The following is a 16,776-nucleotide window of genomic DNA, read 5'->3' as shown; positions in this document are numbered from 1 at the left end:
TGCGCAACCTGGGTATTTTTATTTGATCACTTATAACTTACGTAGTTTTGCATCGATTTTCTTCGATGAAAGCTTATCTTTTTTCCAATTAAGAAGAGCTTTACGTAAAGAAAAAATATCTGAAAAAAAGTTGTGGTTTTCTAATGCTGCCCTCGCAAAGAGTAATTTTTTTCATATTTTTTCATAAAAAAAAACAAAAATCTGAAATGATAAGCTAATATCTCGAAAACTGTCTGGTTGAGCAAAAAACAATGTATGATGCATTTATAGCAAATTTTATCGTCTTTCCGATTCTGTAAACTCTTTGCAATTGCTTAACCCGTCCGTGAGATATACGTAATTAAACGGAGCCATCTTTTTGGTTTTTTCGAATAACGGTAAATTGCAAATATCTCAAAAACGGTACCATAGCATCAAAAATGAACTCAATTTTCGAAATCAGGGGGTGATTTTACATTCGATTTTCATAACGGCGTTTCTGGTAAAGAGAAAAAGTTGAAATTCGTGGTCCAGTGTAATCGATTGCATTGATTCTCATAAGGTTGGTCGAATCAGCTGTTATAAGGTTACCGATACGGTTACCGATAAAGCACCAATGTCTGCAGCTTTAGTTGTGCATAATGTGATACTCTGAAGTCCAGCTATTCAATTCAGAGGTTTACGCCGATCACTTTGTCGGCGCGCCGCACAGTGGTCTTGATTTGGCTTTCAGTGAACTTAGGGAAATGAAAAAAATATTAGTTAATAACACAAAAACTTTGATGGGGATCGATTTTAAGTCTCATTACATGACGTTTTTATATATGATTATTTTTTGATAAAGTCTTAAAAAAAAAAGTTATAGCAAATAAAAAAATTTAATGTATGGGAAAAATCATATTTTTACCGGTAACTTATTAACTCATTTTCCTCACATTTCCTCAAAACTTGATTAATTTATTTATATAGTTAGGGTTATATACTATGCAATGTACTCGGTTTCATGGCTCGAAAAGTTTCGCGTTTTTTTTTTTTTTGTTTTTTTTTTTTCTTTAGTATTGCGAATCACTTTTTAATTTTTGGTAGAATTTATATTTTTTTTGTTCTTTTTTTGTTTTTTTTTTTTTTTTAATGTTAGTATTGCTAATCACTTTTTATTTCTGGGGAATATTTAAAAACATAAATATTTGATAAATCATATACATTTAATTTTTTTATATTGAATTTACATTTAACAATCCCAAAAAGGTTCAAATCAAAAATTTAGCTATTCCAGCCTGTTCGTAATTTTTTTTTTTTTTTTTTTGTATGACGCTTACTATTCCAGCTTGTTCGTTAGTACCAAAAGAGTAATTAAAAGCACAAATTATTCGATCGGTCAATCCATGAAATCTCCAAATATACATATAGGTATATGACCAACAAAAAAACTAAAAAAAAAAAAAACAATTTTTATTATTTTAAGTAAATGTTGCGTTTCATATGTAGTATGTATATTCGTACCCAATTAAAATTGAGAAACTAAAATATTTAGTTTTCTGTATTATAGTCGAGGTTTTGCGGTAGTAGTAGTCGAGATTTCACTTCTTCGGATATTTCCTCATGCTTACTAGGTAATTTCGATCTCCTCGATGAAATAAATGGGTCAGAAGTAACTAACAAATTATTTAACATGTCCTCATTTGTGGCTTTGCGGCTAATTTTTCTTGCATGGTCTCGACGATATGCTCTAAAATCTTTATTTCTGGATTCAGTGGCTTCTTCAGGCAACTTTCCGATAGGAATGGAACCAAAATGCTCTATTATTGAAGCTCCGTGTACTAAAATTTTATGTACACTTGAAGGCATGTAATACCATTCATATAGTTCAACGTAAACTCGAATGGTTGCTCTGGCGTACGTACATGTTGATCTTTTGTACATCTATTGGACACCCACATGAAAGTGCCCCTAATGTTGTAGAGAATCTTTGAATGAGATTTTCACTAACACCAGTTATAGAGGCGGTAGTTTTAATGTCAGCGAAAAATCGTCTAGCGGTATTTCCATCATTCGTTGTACCGTTCCTTTGCTTTACCACGTCTACCAATAAACCAGTCTGAATAGTAAAAATTATTTTAGAGAAGCCAAAATTGCTGGAAATTGGAAAAAATACCTAGATGTACACATATGCTCGTTAGGGTATGTCGATGGTTTTACGAAAAAATTTTATATAACAATAAATTATGGAAAAAGATCACAGAATACGAAAATGTACATTTAAAGTCCTAAGTCCCAAATTTTCAATTACGATTCACTGTACCCCACTCCGCTGGAAGGACCAGATGGAAAACGACTTAAACTCACTTCCTGTGACCAATTGGCGCCAGTTGGACGGCCATAACCGTTTAAATGGTTAAGTGCCAATTAAAGAAAAAATAAGTCAACACCAGAGACAGCCAGCCAGCATAGCAAATAGATAATACGACTTTGTGCTCGATAAATGTCGTTGCCCCACCCGAATCGCAGGTAATTGTCACAGCTCGCCAGAAGATACTAGTACATCTGACCACTTGCCCATACTCTTTTCAATACAGCCACCTTCTGACTTCTTCACCTATGAAAAGCGGGCTTTTATTAATTTCCAAAAAGCTAACTTGAAAGGCTACACAACCTTTACAAATCTAGCTTTGGCTGCTCACCCCATTCCGACTGATGTACGGCAAGGGGAGCGTGTGTTCCGCAAGGTCATCGCTGCAGCTTCTGCATGCTTTATACCGGCCGGTAGAATACCAGAAATTATACCCCATTTCTCTGCTGAAGGTGCAAGCTTAGCAAGAGAACTAGACATGGGCAGACAACTCGACCCTAGATTCCCCCATATTAGGAATCTCAAATTGGATATCATGCGGCTGATAAATGAACACAAACGTAAATGAACAGAACTGCAACCTCTCTGGAGGTGTTGGTAAACTGTGGTCAACCGGCAACTCCTTGTCCAGTTCAATAAAAAAAAAACATCATTTTAGTTTCCATCGGATACAAAGAAATGCGCGAGCGCCTTTTGCTGAAAACTTGTTATGCATCCTTCAGTAGATAAGGCCAGACGTCGTCCAAACGGACGGGCTTATTAAGATAAATTAGCATAGAGGCTAAGCCCTCTAAATCAATAGGCCCAGAAGCAATAGCCATCCCAATGCTGAAAAACCTTGGCGATGAGGGAATAACGCACCTAACGCACGTTTTCAACCTGTCATTGTGTCATTGCCGAACAATGGAAAATTGCAAGGATAATTCCACTACTAAACTCTCGGAAACTAGGTAACGAAGGCGAGCCATGTCGACCGATATCACTCCTTTCGCCAGTAGCGAAGACATTGGAAACCGATCTGTTCCTAGCCACCCATCAACATGGCTTACGCAAAACACACTACCACCGCACTAAACGGCATAAACACTTAGATAACTTAAGGACTAAATCAGGAAAAATCCCATCAAATGACGGTGTTCATGGCACTCGACCTGTCAAAAGCTGTTGACTCGGTCAGACACGGCACGCTACTCCAAGACATAGAAGGCTCACACCATCCCCCTTGTCTAAAAAGATGGACCGCAAATAATCTGAATGATAGGCAAGCGGCGGTTCAATTCATAAACGGAACTTCAAAGCCTAGGAGAATTAAACAGGGGGTAACACAGTGTGATCCCCGCTTCTGTTTAATTTCTACAATGGTATGGAAAATGTCATAGTTATCCAGGTAGCCTTGAATCCCTTTTAGACCCTTATGGGGCTTTTAAAATGGAACATTTCCAGTTAAAGTTTATTTTGGCATGAAACCACTACACCCAGCTATGAAACATCAATGGGGAATGACAGCTGACATCACTACTCGGAGCCCAATTACACCTTTATTTTGGAACTATACTAACCTTCTACGAAAGAAAGGATCGTTTCCAAAATATTGGTTTGTTGTTTTAGTGTTGTACATGCTAAGCAAGATTCACATTTTTGTTATTGTGCTCACTTGTAACTGCTTTAAAAAAAAAAAATAAATGTAAGGCGCGATAACCTCCGAAGAGATCTAAGGCCGAGCTTCTCTTCCAATTTGCGTCGTGCTCCTCTTGATTTTTCCCTACAAATTGGCCGGACGGGACCTACATGTTTTATGCCGACTCCGAACGGCATCTGCAAGGCAGATGAGTTTTCACTGAGAGCTTTTCATGGCAGAAATACAATCGGAGCGCTTGCCAGACACTGCCGAGGGGCGACCCCGCTTAGAAAAATTTTCTTCTAATTGAAAAATCTTATTTCTAAAATTTTGATGTTGCTTTGCCCGGGAGTTGAACCCAGGGCATACGGTGTGATAGGCGGAGCACGCTACCACCACACCACGGTGGCCGCGGTAACTGCTTTAAGTTAGTGAATATTTTATAAATAGTTGTCCTGTCAATGACTATTACATATTTTGAAAAACCGTTGCTTTAAATTTATTAGCGTGGAAAACCGCCCATATAATATTTGCATTGAATTTGTTTCTTTTGTTTTGCACAACACTCTATAAGTGTTTTTTTGGCTGTGAGTATGCAAATGTATCTCTTTATTGCAAATGCTCTTTTTCTACGTTTACTTTACGCACACAAAGATTTTGTTAGCCCGCTGCCAGGTGGGGTATTTGATCAATCTAGCTGGCGAAAATTAAAACAGCAGTTATTTCTGTTAAAAAAATTGTTTTCTCACTTCATTGTTATGAAAGGAAATATTTAACAGTAAATTCACGGGGTTCCGCGCAGAATTACTATGGATCGGGACCGCGGTTTCGGATGGTCCCGGGGTAATTTTTCGGCATTACATGAGATATGCCAATATGGGTATCAAACGAAGAGTATTTTCCTCCGCATTTCTATTGACATTTTTAAGAAGGGTCGCCACTTAGGATTGCCACCTCACCTATTTTATATTTATTTGTATATCCACTACCATCTCGGAAACGGCTTAACCGATTTGAATCAAATTCGGTACATCGATATAGTATTACATTTTAAGACTTTTCAGCCACTGAGGATGTTTTTACAAGGTTGCCACCTTTTGCCAATAAGGGTATCAGTCTCTTACAAAATCGACACCACTCAAAAAATCGCGGGTATGCGCAGCCTTTTTTTTGTTATTAAACTTTGAAACAAACACAAACATGATATGCCTTGAAAAAAGATATATCTTTTTGTATGATTTAATCGGGGATTGCCCGTATTGCTTTTTTTTTTTTTTGAATGTGTGAAAACATTTATTTGAAGCAATTTTTAATTTTATAATTTATTTAATAATTTGGGAAAAATTTAAACAACGTGACATCAGGACGGACAAGGCGACAGCTTTTTCGATTATACCTTGTAAATATCTTCAAAGCCCTTTCTCCCAGGAGTGGGAGTCGAACCCGCACTCCTACGATAGTTGAAATGGTTACAAATGCATTCAGCTACGTCATGCCTTAGTTGTTGTAAAGTTTTTCCCAATTGCCTTCTTTTGCATATTTTAATCTTTTACACATTGCACACTTCGCATGCAATTATGTGTTAAAGCTATGCTTGTTGGCACGGCGGTTTTCAAAGAAATTTTGGTAGCTGAATGCGTTTGTAACCATTTCAACTATCGTAGGAGTGCGGGTTCGACTCCCACTCCCGGAAGAAAAGGCTTTGAAGAGATTTACAAGGTATAATCGAAACAGCTGTCGCCTTGTCCGTCCTGGTGTCACGTTGTTTAAATTTTTCCCAAATTATTAAATAAGATATATGTCTTTGTTTGCAAGGGTTTTAAAAAATTTAATATTGAAAGTAAAATAACTCAGTTAAAACATGCGGTATAAAAAATCTAACATATGAATTAAGAACACGTTTACCTGTCCTAAAAGAAAATGTAACTAGATTAAAGCGAAACAAGTGAGCAAGTATTTAGGTTAGAAAGGTATATTGCTTTTTAATTCAAAAACACATTGAACTACACACAATGTTTATACAACATTAGATGTGCGCGGTTAGCTCCGTTGACGTTGCAGATGGGTTTTGGGGTATGTATACTATTCAGTGGACATCTAGGAACGACAGGGAGTATATTTGAAAAAAATGGAATAATTTGAAAAATCGACTTTTGGACAGCTGGATTAATCAAATACCCCCCGTGCGCTGTCGCTTTTGGCAACTGAAAGTCTTTTAAATAAATAAATAAATGAAATGCGCGATAACCTCCAAAGAGATTTAAGGACGAGCTTCTGTTCCAATTTGCGTCGTGCTCTTCGAACGGCATCTGCAAGGCAGATGAGTTTTCACTGAGGCCTTTTCATGGCAGAAATACACTCAGAGTGCTTGCCAAACGCTGCCGAAGGGCGACCCCGCTTAGACAAATTGCCTTCTAACTGAAAAAACTTGTTTCTAAAATTTTGATGTTGCTTTGCCCGGGCGTGAACCCAGGATATTCGGTGTGGTAGGCAGAGCATGCTACCATCACACCACGGCGGCCGCTGAAAAGTCTTTTGCCTGCATTATTTGAGGGTTTTTTTAACCAACTTTACCTTAAAAACAAGTAAGAAAGTCGAAGTTCGGGTAAAACCGAACAATACATACCTAGTTGTGCACTTGAAACGCTGTTGTTGTTTGCTTTGTGTGTTTAATAGTGTTATAAGGCTGCGCAATAATACATACATATATATGTGACCTGAAATCATGAAACGACCTTATTGTGCGAAAATACCGTTCTTCCCTTTTTGAGTGATTCTTATACGAAATTTAACGCTCTTTCCAATGGAAATCGTTTTTAAAGCCAAATCGGACCACAAATGCGATTTTTTTTAATTTTTCGATCCATGCGCCACCTATCAGAGTTTTTTTTCTTATTATTGCATTGTCATCGGGTTCTGAACTATATGCCAAGTTTCAAGGTTGTAGCTTATCGGGAAGTTAATTAAATTTTAATTACAAAATTCGTTCACAACGGCCAGCCGCTACACAGAGTCAAGCTAAACAAAAACTTTAAACGCGTTTTTGTCGAAAACTTGTTTTCGCACAATAGGGTCGTTTCATGATTCCAGGTCACATATGGTTCTATTTTGACTAATTTTCGTTAAAAAGAAGCAGAAAGGTTACAGAGGCTACCACTAATAAACTTGAGCGGGTAAAAATTCAGTTGTCCTTTAGATATGGGGATTTCCCTACATGTACTGCTTATTTTAAAATAAAGATATAAAGAACAATAAACATAAAAACAGTGAGGTAGAATATCAGTCAAACGTAAGACCTTTAGGGAAAGTTGGCGTGGTCTTTAACCGATTTTGATTATCTTCACTCATTCTATAAAATTTGACAAGGATAAGGTCTCTGCCGAATTTCAATGTAATATCTTTAACGGTATTCGTTTGTGAATTATCTAAAATTGTTCCAGTTTTTTAAATTTTCAATAGAAAAAGTGGGCGTGGTAATAGTCCGATTTCGCTCATTTTCAATACCAATCTATTATGGGTCCAGATAAGCCCGTAAACCGAATTTAGCAAAGATATCTCAATATTTGTTTAAGTTATCGTGTTAACTTTGTTTATCGATACTGATGGTTTTGATATATGGAAGTCTATATCTATCTCGATTACTTTATACCTGTACCACCAACCGTTATACAATCAGAGTTATAATAATTTGTGTACAAGCACAGCTGGGTATAATTTGTGAAAATGGGAAAATAAAAATTCCACTCGATTTATTAGCGCCAATACTTTCCTTAAAAAGAAGTTCATAAAAATTGGTTGAGCACTTCTTGAAATTAGACGTTACATTTTCCATAGAAGCATTTTTACGAGTATATAATTATATGTATATCATTTTTGGCATGTTTTAAAGAACTAATAATACTGGTAATAAGTTTGATAATTTGTTTTAATTTTTTAAGTAAAATTGTATGGAATTGGTCATCTTATTTTCGATCCCTACTGAGGCCTGAGGATTTTGAAGATCTTATGCAGCCTTCTTTATGAGGCCACTTAATGCAGTAGTGCCTTTTTTAACCTTCTCCTGGTTTGCCCTTGGAGTAACAGCCGGAAAAGCTTCTTGCCTGCCGTTGGCTTCCGATCCTTTTGGTTTGGTCCCCGTGTGCGACGAAACATTTTGATCTACGGCCGATAGACCAGGTCCCTTCGTCCCATAAATGGGTTGAACGTACCTTCCCCATCTTGATTTTTATTATACACAGCTGTACTTGTACACAGGGTATTATAACTTTGATTGGATAACAGTTGGTTGTACAGATATAAAAGAATCGAGATAGATATAGATTTATATATACATCAGTATCGAAAAAAATTGATTGAGCCATGTCCGTCCGTCCGTCTGTCCGTCTGTCCGTTAACACGATAACTTGAGTAAATATTGAGATATCTTCACTAAATTTGGTACACGAGCTTATCTGGACCCAGAATAGATTGTTATTGAAAATGAGCGAAATCGGATGATATCCACGCCGACTTTTTATATTTATAACATTTTGGAAAACACAAAAAACCTGCTTATTTAATAAATACTACACCTAGAATGTTGAAATTTGACGTGTCGGCTGATATTTAGACTCTTGATAAAAATTTGAAAACAATTTTTAAAATGGGCGTAGCACCGCCCACTTGTGATAAAATCAATTTTACAATTATTATTAATCAAAAATCGTTAAACCTATCGTAACAAAATTCGGCAGAGAGGTTGCCTTTACTATAAGGAATGCTTTGAATTAATGAAATCGGTTAAGGACCACGCCCACTTTTATATAAAGGATTTTTAAAAGGGTCGTTGACGAATAAAATAAGCTATATCTTTGCAAAAAAAGATTTATATCAATTGTATTTCATTTCCGAAGTGGATTATAACAATAAATAGGAAAAACTTCAAATTTACAAAAATGGGCGCGGCACCGCCCCTTTTATGACTAAGCAATTTTCTATGTTTCTTAAGCCATAACTCTAAGAACAATTAACGGATCGTAATAAAATTGGGTACACAAATTTTCCCTATAGCAGGAAATATCGGTTAAAGACCACGCCCACTTTTATATAAAAGATTTTTAAAAAGGTCGTAAACGAAAATAATAAGCTATATCTTAGCGAAAAGAGCTTGTATCAATAGAATTTTACTTTCTAAATTGAATTATAACACTAAATCGGAAAACACTAAAATTTTTGAAAATGGCTGGAATAGCTAAATTTTTGATTTGAACCTTTTTGGGTTGTTAAATGTAAATTCAATATAAAAAAATTAAATGTATATGAATTATCAAATATTTTTGTTTTTAAATATTATCCAGAATTAAAAATTGATTCTCAATACTAACATTAAAAAAAAAAAAACAAAAAAAAAAAAACAAAAAAAAATATTTTTGTTTTTAAATTGTACCCAAAACTAAAGTGATTCGAAATTCTAAAAAAAAAACACAACGCGAACCTTTTCGAACCATGAAACCGGTAAATTGCATAGTATATAACCCTAACTATATAGATAAATTAATCAAATTTTGAGGAAATGTGAGGAAAATGAGTTAACGGTAAAAATATGATTTTTCCCATACATAAAATTTTTTTTATTTGCTATAACTTTTTTGTTTAAGACTTTATGAAAAAATACTCATATACAAAAACGTCATGTAATGAGACTTAAAATCGATCCCCATCAAAAGTTTTGTGTTATTAACTAATATTTTTTTCATTTGCCTAAGTCCACTTAAAGCCAAATCCAGAACTGTGGGACGGGCGGACGGACGGACATGGCTCAATCAAATTTTTTTTCGATACTGATGGTTTTGATATATGGAAGTCTATATCTATATTGATTCCTTTATACCTGTACAACCAACAGTTTTCCAATCAAAGTAAATATACTCTCTGTGCAAAGCACGCTGAGCATAAAAACTGTGTAAATCGGATATTTTAAACTATTTTGATTTAGTTTGCATGCATGAAATTTCCTGCAACTTTCATTCATTTTACTTTCATAAGCATTTTGTTACCTACTATGTTGTTGTTGTTGTATTAACAGTGCTTCGCCCCATTCAATGGGCACGACCACTCACAAGGAAACTGTCTGTTTCAACAGGGGCGGACCATTGGAAAGACGGTTGGTGTCATGTGGGGACACATCGCATGCAGGACATACATTACGTATGTTGGGGTTGATTCTGGACAAGTAAGAGTTTAACCTGTTACAGTATCCAGAAGGAAGTTGGGCCAGGGTGACTCGTGTCTCCCTTGGTAATGTGCTTTCTTATTCTGCAAGGGTGGGATATTGCATATTAATAACGGGGTTCACCGGGCGCGTCCTGACAAAGGCGTTTACCGATTCTGTGTGCATTTGGCTAAGGTTCTGCTTGCCTGTGTTTGGCAGGTTCCGGATCTCGTTATAGTGCTTTAGGGGATGTTCCCTTAATCCCCGTAGAGGCGGTGCTAAATCGAGCAGTTGTTTGCTAGAATGTCTTGGTTTGTGACAATTAAGCAAGAACTACTTTTTCGGCATTTCATTGTGCTATTTAATATTGAGCTCTTTGGCCTCACTATGTAAATGGTGTTCGGGGGTCATAAGGAGACATCCGGTGGCAGTTCTGATTACCTACTATAAATGTACACTTAGAGAAAACATTCGCCAAAAATGAAGAAAACATTTGGCCAGGGAAGTGGAGCAGGGACCGACATATTTCAAATAATCTTATTTGTGATTTGTGATGAATCTCGGCACAGGGGCAGGGACAAAGATAATATTTGAAAAACTTTTTTTTCCGGGAAGTGGACCAGTGACTGACCTGTTTGAGAAATTCTTATTTATGGTGCGATTTGCTTGAAATTTAGTACAGTAGTTTCGCTTCGATAAGCTATTAACTTGGAATTTTTCTGCTAGTAAATAAATGAAGAAGAATGGAAGAGGAAACAACGTGGGAGTAGAAGGGAGAAAAATCGAGAATGTAAAAGGGGGAAAATACGGAGGAGAGATAAGGATCAAATATGGGGGAAGAAATATAATATTTATTATAAAATATTAAATGAAAGTCATTTTAGAAATAGCGTTAGGTACATATCGTTTTATTAAAGTTTGTACAAGCAAAAATATTGAAATCGGTCTGCCAGGTGAAGCAGGTATCAGATATTTACTATAGATATTCCATATAGGCCACCGTGGTGTGATGGTAGCGTGCTCCGCCTATCACACCGTATGCCCTGGGTTCAACTCCCGGGTAAAGCAACATCAAAATTTTAGAAATAAGATTTTTCAATTAGAAGAAAATTTTTCTAAGCGGGGTCGCCCCTCGGCAGTGTCTGGCAAGCGCTCCGATTGTATTTCTGCCATGAAAAGCTCTCAGTGAAAACTCATCTGCCTTGCAGATGCCGTTCGGAGTCGGCATAAAACATGTAGGTCCCGTCCGGCCAATTTGTAGGGAAAAATCAAGAGGAGCACGACGCAAATTGGAAGAGAAGCTCGGCCTTAGATCTCTTCGGAGGTTATCGCGCCTTACATTTATTTTTTTTATTTGTTTATTCCATATATGAGGAAATTGAGGTGTGAGAGGGAGTTTTAGTGGTAATGGGTATGGGAATGTGAAGTTTAGCAAAAGTAGGAGTGGGTTTGTGAGTAGTAATGGGACTGGGGAGTGGGAGGCAGACAAATGGAATAAGGGATTGGACAAGAATTTTATAAGAAAAGTGGAGGATAGAGTAGAAGAGAATGGGATAGAGAGCGGAAGCAATGTTCAATTTTTAAATCCACGCAAAACAGTTTCCGGGCGAAACAAAGCCTGCTGGGTAGTATAGTTTTTCTATACAACTTTTCATTAGTTTTATGCACAATTTTTCTTCAATTTCTTTTGTCAAAAATACTTTATTGAATATTTCTCACAACATTTACATGTACGAATTAGCTCAGTGAATAATAGTAGCCGATAGTCAATCTGAGCATCTCGACAAGAAATCCACAATTTAGTTATATAGTTGGAGTCACAGGAGGCACGCATTTCAGAAATGGCGTCGCAAATGTCATCTCAATTGGAAGAACAGAAGACATATATGTCATCTCAACTGGAAGCGCAAGAGGCACGTATATCTGGAATGTCGACAAAAATTTCGGAACAGGTATCATCGCAGCTCTTTGCGAAACTGGAAGAGCAGGATGCAAAAATTTTACAACTCGAGGACAAAATTGATGCCGAGATAGAAGCGTTGAAAAGTCTTATGCAACAGTTACAACTAAATCGCCCAGCTGTTCCAGCGAGCAATCCGAAGGTAAAACCTCCATCTTTTGACGGCTCTGTTCCTTTCGAGGTATTCAAGCTTCAATTTGAGAAGACATCAGCAGTGAACAACTGGAATGCTGAAGATAAAGTTGCTGCACTGTCCGTGGCATTGAAAGGGCCTGCAGCTGAAATCTTACAGACTATTCCAGAGTACGAAAGGAATAGTTATGAAGCATTGATGGCCGCTGTCAGAGACGTTACGAAAGCGAGCATAGAAAACAGATATACCAAATTGAGTTGCAAATAAATAAAATAAATAAATGTAAGGTGCGATAACCTCCGAAGAGATCTAAGGCCGAGCTTCTCTTTCAATTTGCGTCGTGCTCCTGCAAGGCAGATGAGTTTTCACTGAGAGCTTTTCATGGCAGAAATACACCCGAAGCGCTTGCCAAACACTGCCGAGGGGCGACCCCGCTTAGAAAAATTTTCTTCTAAATGAAAAACCTTATTTCTAAAAAATTTTGATGTTGCTTTGCCCGGGGTTTGAACCCAGGGCATCCGGTGTGATAGGCGGAGCATGCTACCATCACACCACGGTGGCCGCCGCCGTTGCAAAACCGTTACCAAAAAGCAAATGTGACATTTCAGAAGTTTGCTTCGGATGTTGAAAGGTTGGCTCATTTGGCAAATGCGGACGCACCCGTGGAATACACTGAAAGGAAAGATTCAGAGCTTTATAAACGGCATACGGGACGTCGAAACAAAGCGAGCTACATACGCAAACCCAAAGCCAACATTTGCAGAAACGGCATCACATGCATTGACTCAGGAAACGGCGTCACTATTGAGTAAACCAGCACACAAAGCTCATCGAGTGGCGGAGAAATGGAGGCGGTCTCGCGTTTATCATACACCACTCTGTGCAATATTGTATATTTGATCCTGGCATCGACCGCAGGGACAATGTCTTAGAACGTCAAGGCCTATCTGTCCGGTCAGGCGATGCAAACCTAGAAATCATCAACATCTACATCCCTCCTGCCACCTGTTGCGCCAGTGGATACCGCCCTAATATCAGGGCCTTACTCACTGGCAACAATCGCATTATCTTAGGCGATTTAATGCCCATCATGATCTATGGCATTCAAACTTGCGGGCGGACAGTAGGGGTGAGATGTTGGTGGATCAAATAGAAGAAACGACGTTCTGCACAATAAACGGAGACGCCCCCACACGTATGGTAGGAAGCTGTCACAGCTCGCCAGATATCTCAATCGTGAGCGCAGAACTCGTAAACTGCGTCAACTGGCAGCCGATGGTAACATTGGCATCCGACCACCTGCCCATACTTATTTCGCTTGAGCGTAACGCCGACTTCATCGTCACTGAAAAACGCACTTTCATAAACTTCAAAAAAGGAAAGTGGGAAGAATATAAATCCTTTACAGACAGCCGCCTAGCTGCCCTCCCTATCCCGACTGATGCCCACCAAGGGGAGCGTGCCTTCCGTAATGTCATTTAATCCGCCTCGGCACATTTCATTCCCGCCGGGAGAATTCCCGAAATCCGGCCCCATTTCCCGGCGGAAGCCGCAAACTTAGCCAGAGAACGTGACCTTATAAGACAGCTTGACCCAGGCGACCCCCAAATAAGGGATATAAACCAACGCATCAGATTGCTTGTAGATGAACACAAGCGGGCGAAATGGGAGGAGCACCTAAGAGGTTGTAACCTCTCTACCGGTGTCGGTAAACTTTGGTCCACCGTAAAATCCCTATCGAATCCGACTAAGCACAAAGACAAAGTTTCCATCGCCTTTGGCGACAAAGTGCTGTCGGAGGCGAAAAAATGCGCGAGCGCTTTCTGCCGACAATATATAATGCATCCTACGGTCGACAAAGATAGACGCAGAGCCAATAGACGCGCACATAAACACAAATTCAGCGCGTCACCAATCACCATCACCGCTAAAGAGGTTGAGGACGCCATTGGTCGTGCTAAACCATCCAAAGCAGTGAGCCCAGACGGCATAGCCATGCCGATGCTTAAAAACTTAGGGAAAGAGGGGTTCAAATATTTAGCACATGTCTTCAATCTGTCTCTTTCCACCTTTGTCATACCTGAGAAATGGAAAATGGCCAAGGTGGTCCCGCTACTAAAGCCTGGGAAACCAGCTAACATAGGTGAGTCGTATCGTCCGATATCTCTCCTATCGCCAGTGGCAAAGACGCTTGAAGCCATTCTGCTCCCTTATTTCCAAGCAAATTTGCAGCTAGCCTCTCATCAGCATGGCTTCAGAAAACTCCATAGCACTACCACGGCGCTGAATGCCATTAGCACCCAGATAAATTGCGGTTTAAATCAATACCCCCACCATAGAACAGTACTCGTAGCGCTAGACCTATCAAAAGCTTTTGATACGGTCAACCATGGCTCGTTACTGCAGGACCTGGAAGGGTCTACCCTTCCCCCATGTCTTAAAAGGTGGACCGCAAATTATCTGGGTGGTCGGCAGGCATCGGTGCAATTTAGAAACGAAACATCAAAACCAAGAAGAATTAAACAGGGGGTGCCACAGGGTGGTGTCCTATCCCCACTTTTGTTTAATTTCTACATATCTAAGCTACCTTCACCACCGGAAAGAGTCACAATCGTTTCCTACGCCGATGACTGCACAATAATGGCCACAGGCCCAGGCCCAATGATCGATGCGCTATGCAATAAAATAAACGGCTACCTCCCTGATCTCTCCAGTTTTGCGCCTCGCGAAACCTGGCATTATCACCGACTAAATCTTCCGCGACCTTATTTACAACATGGACGCCCCAAATGTCGACCATTTTGAACATCCACGTCGATGGCACTACGCTACCGACTGTCCGACACCCCAAAATCTTGGGTGTGACGTTTGATCAGGATCTACATTTTGGTGAGCATGCAGCCGCAATTGTTCCGAGAATTCAGAGCCGTAACAAAATCCTCAAATCCCTCGCTGGCAGTACTTGGAGAAAAGATAAAGAAACGCTCATGACTACATACAAAGCAATTAGCCAGCCGATTACGTGCTACGCGTCACCCATATGGTCGCCAAGCCTAAAAATCACCCACTGGAAGAAACTACAGGCCTGCCAAAATACTGCTCTCAGAATCGCCACGGGCTGTCTTCTTATGTCCCCAGAACACCATCTGCATAATGAGGCGAGAATACTCCCCATCAGGGAGAGAAATGAGATGCTGACCAAACAGTTCCTGTTCAATACCCAGAAACCTGGGCATCCCAACAGACATCTGATTGATGAACCAGCACCGCCTAGGGGCTTAAGGAGTCATCTTCGTAAGCATTTTGAGGAAGTACGGCACCTGAGAAACCAGCCGTATGAAGTGAAAAAACACAAGCAGGTCCTTGGTGAACTCCATAAACAGGCGTCGGGCCTTTATGCCGGGAATTGCCCGGTGAATCCAGTACTTAACGAAAATTATCCAAAACTTGCGGAAGAGGAATGCATACTCCCCAGGGAAACGCGTGTCACTCTTGCTCAACTTCGTTCTGGATACTGTAACAGGTTAAACTCTTACCTATCCAGAATCAACCCCGGCATAATTTCGGTGCAGTTGGGAAGGCCCGTGCAAAGTTGTGAAGAAGATCAGTGATACCATCTACCGCATACAAACAATTGAGAAACCACGAAGTAGAATAGTGGTACAATTGGAGATGCTAGCGGCGTTTAGATCGGGAGATTTGTCTGATCGGCACGATCAGACTTAGGTGGACGGCAGTGTTACGAATATTAGCAACACTAAGGGGTACTGTCATCTGTTACGTGGCTGACTGTTTGGATGGCGAGGAGCGGCGGTAAGCAGGTATGCTTGCGGGCCCAGGCTAGCTCGTCGTCTTGGGCGGGGCATTTCACCACCGTCCTCACCCGCAGCCACATGAACAAAAAGGGTTCATACCTGCATATGTATAGCAAAGGAAGGAGAAAGAGCTGAAAAATATGGAAACATACGTGAGGGGCAAAGTTAAAAGGGGTAAAGATGAAGGCCTGTCCTGTCAGGTGGAGTCTACCCTCCCTCTGCAGTGCAACTTGCACCGCACCGTGGGCACTGTGCTGACTCCTATCTACTTACAGTGCCCCCAAGCCTGACTTAAGTCTGTCCATCCGTCAATAAGTCATTTCCCTATCACTCACCTTCACCTTACCTTACCGCGCGTAAGCGCAGCACCAACACCAAAATTCGACTTAGCCCTGCATTATTGAAAATATTAACAGACCAATTCTAAATATTCTCGCGGAATTTTGTTCTCGCGGATTTTTTTATTCCCGCGGGGGAATAGGAATTTCGAATTTTCGAAGTCAGCTGTTTTGTCAATTGAAATTTCGTTGCACATTTCTTATTTTGTTTAAAAAATTTAAAAGTTTAATTATTGTTGCAAATTTGTTGGAAATTAAGAAATAAAATATAAACAATGCACAGTATTTATTGCATTTCATGTGGTATTCACTGAAATGAGTAATGAATTGGTGCCACAGCAACATCAACAGCGGAACATAAGAAGAAGACGGCCGCATAACACAAATCTGCCG

The 16,776-nt window shown here is 39.4% G+C and overlaps 1 protein-coding gene across 1 annotated transcript in view; it reads right to left on the bottom strand.

Moving 5' to 3' along the window:
* The window catches only part of porin, a 93,155-nt gene extending 87,911 nt beyond the window's left edge, over positions 1-5,244 (bottom strand). The window contains exon 1 of the mRNA XM_067766793.1: positions 5,239-5,244. The gene's annotated coding sequence lies outside the window, so the exon portion shown is untranslated. The remainder of the gene's footprint in view (positions 1-5,238) is intronic.
* Between the last annotated feature and the right edge of the window lie 11,532 nt (positions 5,245-16,776).

This window comes from Eurosta solidaginis, chromosome 2, assembly GCF_040869045.1.
Source record: "Eurosta solidaginis isolate ZX-2024a chromosome 2, ASM4086904v1, whole genome shotgun sequence".
NCBI classification, from domain to species: domain Eukaryota; kingdom Metazoa; phylum Arthropoda; class Insecta; order Diptera; family Tephritidae; genus Eurosta; species Eurosta solidaginis.
The sequence above is the reverse complement of the archived record's forward strand: the minus strand, read 5'-3'. Positions and strand labels throughout refer to the sequence as shown.